At 35.8% G+C, this 8,061-nt stretch overlaps 1 long non-coding RNA gene across 1 annotated transcript; it reads right to left on the minus strand.

Annotated features, from left to right (window-relative positions):
• Positions 1 to 298: 298 nt before the first annotated feature.
• On the minus strand, positions 299 to 7,383 carry LOC121067767. Its single transcript, XR_005818436.1, has 3 exons — positions 7,234 to 7,383; positions 6,366 to 6,451; positions 299 to 575 (listed from the first exon to the last, which is right to left on the minus strand). It is a non-coding gene; the product is annotated as an uncharacterized LOC121067767 (long non-coding RNA).
• Between the last annotated feature and the right edge of the window lie 678 nt (positions 7,384 to 8,061).

Raw genomic sequence — 8,061 nt, forward strand, 5'->3', positions numbered from 1 at the left:
AGTCAGTGGACTCCAGAGTATACATTCTGTTCATCTAAAAAGTCTGATAACTGAAATTATTGGGTTATGGCATAGGGTGGGGAATAACCAAAGATGATTTAACTATTATCAAGGCTACCTTAGTCACAAGTAAATATATTGATATGACATATTTGTTTTCAACGGCTACATGCAAAACATTCAGACCTATCTACATTCAATAAGTGGAGGGAGTTGCTTGTATTGATGTATTCACTTTAGGGAACGTGAAGAAAATAGAAAATAAGGAGACCAGATCTGAATAACAAGATATCCTTTATCTAATTAATTATTTTAAATACAATATCTATTCAAGTACCTTAACCAGAAACAAGACTGCTGTGAACTCGTATTAAGACCATGATAACATGGTAAGCACCATGCCCAGCTCCTGGATCGATCAGTCCGTTGTCTGTGTCACCCTCTCCCACAGTCCTTGAGCTCTGAACATGGTGGGACCAAGCCTGTTGACTGCTGGGAAGGACAGGAAGCAAGTCAAACATCCAAAGGCACAGGCTACCTCCAATGAGTTCTTCTCCTTTAATCCTGCGTGATGTCTTCAGATCAGAGGAAGACAAAGAATGTGTTGTTGAAACAAAAAGTCTTAGGCAGTGTGTCAGACAGCTGTGCATTTCTAAGTATGCAACTACAGAAAAGAAGTGTTTAATTCAATACTTATGATATTCTCGAAAATTATAATGATAACAGCAGTTTGGGGTACGGCATTAGGCAAATACATTGGGTACCTTTTCGTAAAAGTCACATAAAATTCTTGTGGTTTTTTGTGTTTTTTTTTCTTTTTTTTTCTTTTTTTTTCTTGTACATTCACTTCTACTTTTGCTTTATTTGTATCTTAAAAACAAGTTATGTTGGGTATAAATTAGATTCTTACGCAAAAATACATTTTTCTAAGTGCAGTCAATGAATAATTCCTTTATTATCTGATGACACCCCTTCTAATCCTAAATAAATATGCCAGAAGCTAAATTACAAGGAACTGGAAGTATTCTACCCTCACCCACCTGCTTTTTCATCTTAATATGAAATTTATGCTCTCCGTAACCAGACAATATCCTATATGTTTTTCACGAAGTAACCTTAAAATTACAGTTAAATTCCTAAACAGCAGATGGTTTTAATCTTATTGCTGGCAAGGACCGGTTTTCAAGGGAGACTATGTAGTCCTTAGTCCTTCATTACCACCAGTCAGTGCTGTGCATACTGTTGCTTTATGAAATGTAACAGAGGCTTCCCAGAATTCATCTGTCCCTGGCCTGGCTTACACAAATTTTATTCTTCCACCAAAGCTAGACTATGCATCCCTAGTTGCAATAGCTGCCAGTAGCCATCTCATCCTTACAAATGGAAGATGTCCTAATATCAACCTGGTATTTTATTCCTGTTTAAGAGGATTGTCCAAAGTGTCCCATGAAACTCAGCTGGTTTCAGCAAAAAAGCACATTGACCTACAGGTTATTCACTTATTTTATAAGGTTTGAAGGTACAGAAATGCATTTCATTCTGATTGTACAGTTCATGGCACTGTATGTTCATGTGTTTGAGCAGGCTTCTTGTACACTATTATTGCAGACATAATGAATGTAATAAATACGCAGGCACATGTGCAAGCATATACACAGAGAGAGAAATAACCAGTTGCCTTTAGGAAAAGAAAAATAAAACAATAAGCATATCTTATGACAAAATTCACTATTAAAAGGGATAAAATTCTAGTATATAATTTGAATAGTGTGGAGAGAGTTCTTTATGGAAGCTAAAATTTTCAGTAGTAATGGTGCACTTTAGCTCTTATTTTAGCTCCCATATGGAGTTGTGTCCTTTAGCATTCTCCATAAATGACTACAATTAAGTTCCCATGAAGAAGGTAGCTCTTTGAAGGTGGAGCATTCTGTTGTTTATACTCATTCTTTTGTCATTTTTCCTTGGTTGCTGTTTCATATTGGAAAAAATAGACAGTCTAAGAAATACACAAACAAACAAACCAAATTGGACAGAATGAAATAGTAGGCAGTTTAACTGCAAGGCAGAGAGCAAAAAGGTATCATTTTTTGTACCTTTTCTGTTTCTTTGAAATGGTTTTCCAAAATGGCTTTCCCAAAGTAATTCTTTTTCTTTAGAGCTATAACTGAGGGCATTTTGTCAGCTTCCCGTTTCTTTTGTGCAAGTTTATAGTTTTCCATAAGCAGAATGCTAAAAGCAGATACAGCAAAATGTCAGAGCTGCAGTCACTGCGTGACTTTGGCAAGGTGCCAGGTTATTTACAAGTAACTGTGTAATTTGCCCATGTGGAAAAATTAATCATTCTGTGCCTTTAAAATTGTGCACAGTTGCAATACACAGATAATAATGGATAGAAACAATATTAGCCAGTAATTATACTTCTTTTAAAATTAGACATACTAATGATTTTTCCAGATTTATTTTTTTTGCAAGACTTTCAATATATAATCAAAATATAACATTAAAATTCAATAATTGGGTTGTGTTTTTTCTTACAGATAACAAATGAAAGATTATCCCTGCACATTAGAACATGCTGTTTTAATTTATGTAAATAATGCTGTGAACCTAAGCATTGCAGAATGATGTAATAACATCCCTTGCCTCTGACACCAGATAAATATCACATACACCTCACGAACTAGTATGAGAGCACAGAGCTGTCATATTCAGAACCATACACTTCTTAGCTCATGCACTGGTTTACTGGCATCTCTGTGATAGCTAATAAATGCTTAAAAGTGGCAATACACATCATAGGGACAGTAATTACTTGCACAATAGTCCTTCTGAGGTCAAAAGGACTTAAGCAAGAAGCCTGGGTAGATAGGTACGTAGATCAGGTAAAAGTAGCTAATTGGAAACTCCTTTTAGTAGAAAAAATAAATTAGATATCATTCAAGCAGGTAACAAATATTCCAAGATCGTTAGATACCACATTAATGAATGATTAAATGCTCAGGTGGTAAACAAATTTCTCTCTCTGTCTGAACAGGGAGAAAATTAATCCAAGCCAAAGCCTCTCTCTGAAAACACCTTGTTGTCAGCCCATAAAATTTAATGTGTAGGTTGTAAGCACAAATATCTCAACAAGCTAAGGTATGAAATAAGCGTCTTGGAAATTCTTAAATGAAATCATAGGTTAAAAGCCATTATAAAAATGATGCCATTACAGTAATGTAATTGTACATTACTAACGTCATAGTCACATCTTAAGGTCCAAGATAAGCTTGTGCTTCATTGTACAAGCACTGCACAAAATAGTGTTGAGCAGTGATTAGCTCAGTTCTGCCTTAGCAAAGGCAGACCTATGTTTAAACAATCTTTTTCTCAGCACATTTCCTCCTATTTACATCCCCTAGTAACACCTACCTGAGATAATTACCAAACATTTGAGGAACATTTGAGCAATTACAGCCATAAACTAGTGCACACCTGAACATCAGCCGGAAGAAAATGTATGATTATTCAAGTTCAGGCCAGCATAATTGGAAAGAAAAAGACAAATGAATAAAACAGATACCCTGTTATTAGAAGTTCCTTCATTTGAGCAGCAAACTTGCATGTGAGCCTACATGGCCGCACTGCTGTTTTGGGCAGGAAATGACTTGGGCAGGAACAGCCCAAACCCCTGCAAGAAGACTGATCCAGAGCCAGTTCCAGGCCTGCACTGTACCTGCCCCAGCTCAGATCATTTGCTCAGGCCGGTTTTGACTCTGCCTTCACTCTAAAGAATAGGACTGGTGTGTCCCTACCCAGCTCTCATGCTCACTCCCAGCACTGCAGCTAGGAAACTCTCCAGTCAGAGCTGTCACATACTGAAGCTTAAATTTTAGTGATTACCAAAAGTGCTGAGATTTATACGATTAACAAAAATGCTGAGAACTAAGAGTTCTTACTGTAATCAGGTCAATCCCTTCTGCTTCATGCTGCTAAATCACAGTCAACATCCCTTTTGCCAAAACTTTTTTGCTGACAGCAGATGACAAGGAGAAGGAATATATTTATTTGTATTCCGCCTTCTCCCCCAACATGTACGCAATGCACACAAAGAGCAGTCCATTATTTCTCTGGTAATCCTTCACTGGGAGTTAAACAGGGCCAACCCACAAGCAGTTAGATGCCTATAGAATGGACAGTTTTCCTTCTGCGTAGATGAAATTTTGCTTTTCCTCTTATGTTATGCCACCTTGTACAGCTGTACAAGTTATCGAAGCACAAGACTCTGTGTACGTTGCTCATCTTCATTATCTGTTCTTTGGGCCAATCTTTTCTTTCAGCTAGAACTAACTGCAACGCATTGAAATATTGTCATTACTCTGTACCTGTTTGTACCTGATTGTTTCTTGACCAGTAAAGCATATTATTACATCTACATACAGCATTTTTCTGCCAGAATAACCATGAGTTCATTTTCCTTCAAAACAGGTTCTATATTTATGCACAAAAAGTACAATAAAAACTGCAACTATTATTGAACAAATAACCAGAATCAAAGTGACAGCAGCATACTACTTTAAGTAGATCAGCTCTCCTTAGAAAAATAATCCTTAGAAAGGTTTGACATTATGTTAAACAACTGTACCTAGGAGACTGTAATGAAAGTATAAAAGCTCAAGTAAAGGGAAAAAAAATCCTGAAAGTGTTTAGGTTTTCTCAAAACCTGTTAGACAGTCAAACAGTTCCCTCAGCATGTCAAGAAAGAGAATATTGTACATTGTGAATGCAATTGCTATAACAAGGAAAAAAATTAAAAAAAAAAAAAAAAAAAAAGAAAGAAAAGCATATTGACAACTTCACAATGAATGATATCCTGTTCTTTTTTTCTTCTGACAATTTGAGAAATTATAATATTTAATGTAAAGTCTTGGAAGAAAATTGTCTCTCACACGTTCAAAGAAATAACAGGATTCCAACTGTTTCAGTTTTAATGGTGTTTCTTTAGTTCTACACATATAATTGGAATAGACCAAGGAAAATTCCTGTCTTTCCTTTTTATATATTAAATTATCAGCTCAAGATACCAGCTGAGTTACTTTTCTGTTTTAGGGGGGAAAAAAAAAAAAAAAAAAAAAAAAAGTCAATGCTTCACAAGAAAAGATTTCTTTTTCTGGCAATACTACAAATAACACCTTACTTGCCTCGCTCACATATGTCTAATTCAAGCCAAGGGGGATCTGATGCATCAGTACAGCCCCATTTGGCACCATTGATGTTGTCAAGGTCAAGATACTACTGGAACATGTTCCTTACCTGACAGAAAAAAACATGTATTTTCTTTCTGAAATTGAATTTAGTGCTGCTGAATGGAGCCTACATGTCATTCTGGAGATGAAAGGCTTGATCTACAGCCTGTGGGGGACCTTTCCATCAAGCTTGGTGTGTTTTGTTTGGATCGGGCCCCAGGATTTTTGTTTACTGCCAGCCAAAGGCAGAGTACTACTAGGCAGCCCAATGAATGTACAGCAGATTTGTCCTCTAGAGATCACTTCTAGGGATTGGGCGTTGTTTTCTGACTTTGTGCTGAGGGTGACAATTATTATGTCTTTTTCAGGGACAATGCACAAATCCATAGGGCATTTAATATCCCTTGGAAGCCCCCTCTTCTCTGCCTAGTGATAAGTTTCATTTGTCTACATCCAAGTAAAAAGCCCACTATGGTCCCATTCTGAGGCGGGGAAAAAAAAAAAAGTGTTTTCAAAACAAGAAGAGATGTGTTAATTGGATATATCTTTATACTCTGTTGTCTGTGCATCCTTCACCTCTGAATGTATCACACAGGATAATTTTTCGTTACCCACAACTAAAGTATTAAATATCAGATAGTCATAAAAAAAAGTCTTAATGTTTCACCAAGAAACTTCAGTTCAGACATTCAAAATAACTGAGAGGCTATATGACCTGTACCTATACTTGTCATATAGTCATTTTCTGTCCCAAGACAATCATAAATGTTTCATATCCAATGGATAAAAACACAATTAAGGACACTGAATACAGTTTTAAGCAGTTAGGAATAAACAGATAGATAGATAGATAGACAGACAGACAGACAGATAAAGCAAGATTCTCTATAGGGACTGGTGATCTCTAAATTTACACCTATGTTTTTAAATGAGCATAACATCTGGGTGTGTGGGGGGGTTAATTTATCTAAAAATCCATTCCACTGTACCAAAGACAGAGGTAGGCAGAGTAGCATTAGAGGCTACTTGCTCTAGGAGACACACTTCGTTGCTAGGAGTGCAGTTCAGCACCAAGAGTTTTGCAGCACTGTTTTTTCCAACTCTGCCCATCTGATGTGATCTATGAGGGAGAGTATGTACCTTGTAGTGACAGTACCAGGTGCTCCACAAGACAGAAAGATCATCAAATACAGGGGCAATTGGTCATGCTACAGAGAAAGCATCATCTGAGCCATAACAGATACAAATAGAGCTTTGTTAGATAATCTCTCTTTCGGATTGATGAGCTCACTTATATACCAACCCCAAAAGATAAAAGATTACTACTCAAAGTGTAATCAGTAAAAACATATGAACGCTAGAAATTTCAGGATTTGTACATATATAACTAAGATAAAGAAAAAGTGAAAGATATGTATATCAATTAGGATTTTTCCATCTTTTTATTTTCCATCAGAAATAGATCTGAAAATGCCATCTGTGGAAAGGAAAGCTTTCTTAAACTGATAATATAGATAAATTTAACACCTGATTATTGAGGACATAGTATTATTTATTATAGTCATGCTTATGGTAGTTAATCTCACCAAAGTCATTCTGCATTAAATGGAGGAAATACTCCTTGTGCTGACAAAATTTGTTTAAAGTTATAAATTTGTTGGAAACATTATGTGTTGTCTAAATGAAAGAGGAAAAACATAAATTCAATTTTTAACAAGCAAATAGTAACAGATGTATAGAATGAAAATTGAAATCTTAGCAGCTACATCCTAACCAAAAAGTACCGCTAATTCTTTTTATATTGTTTTATTCCCCACTATAATTTTATTGAGCACATTTGTTATGGTTCTCTTCTATTTGCAATAAAAGTTGTGTTTTCTTTCTTTCTTTCTTTTTACATATTCTTAAAATGATCTTCTATGTTTCTTTTCACCAATGCCATGATTACCAGTGATGTTCAACCAAAAAATTTACTGTCAGTGTAGATCACCTTGAACATCTAACATACCTTTCCTAATGTACAGCCAATGTAGTCACCTCATAGAATATTTAGTCTGGCATGTCATGGATCTTGTTTTGGGGTACTTCTTTGCCATGCATTCCCACTACAGAGAAAAGGACTTAGAAGAGAAGAGAATAAAATGGCAACAAACATGCATTCTTTCTTGTGGAAAATATGTTTTGTATGGACATATCAAGGCAGCTGTAGTACAAGTTATTTTTCAGCTATGTGGAAAATTAAGAAAATGAAAGAACTATATCAAACCACCAAGCTATTCAGTGAAGTTTGAGAAGCAGACCCCACAAAACTCTCATCCTTATGTGTAAGCTTATTGCTATTCACTCAGTAGGGGCACTTTTTATAGCAGTCAAGGCCTTGTGAACAATGTGGTACATTAGAGCTAAATTATGCACCACCACCCTGATTTATGGGTAAGAGCTGCACTAAATTAAGGAGAAATTCTAAATTAAGGAGAAAATCGGAAATTAAAAGGCAAGGCTAATTTATTAGGAAACCATTTGCTAACCTCCAGTATTATGGAAATAGTTCTAAAAATAAAGCCCCAATGGAAAAATATATAACTAATGCACAGAATTTTTGAAGTACATGAACTCCTGGAAAGTTTAAGGACTCTCCAGAGCAGCTGTGTTTCCCCACCCCCACACAGTAAGTAATGAATTTAAACATTTCCAACTAAGAGTTTTAAAGAGCTGAAAAAGGAAATATTTGAAAGCTAATGTTAATTCTCAATAAATCTTGGAATGCTGGGGAAATTCCAGAGAGGAAGGATGGTAATTTTGTTCCAGTATTTTAAAAGGCTACATAGTGACTCAA

This window comes from Cygnus olor, chromosome 3, assembly GCF_009769625.2.
Source record: "Cygnus olor isolate bCygOlo1 chromosome 3, bCygOlo1.pri.v2, whole genome shotgun sequence".
Lineage (NCBI taxonomy): Eukaryota > Metazoa > Chordata > Aves > Anseriformes > Anatidae > Cygnus > Cygnus olor.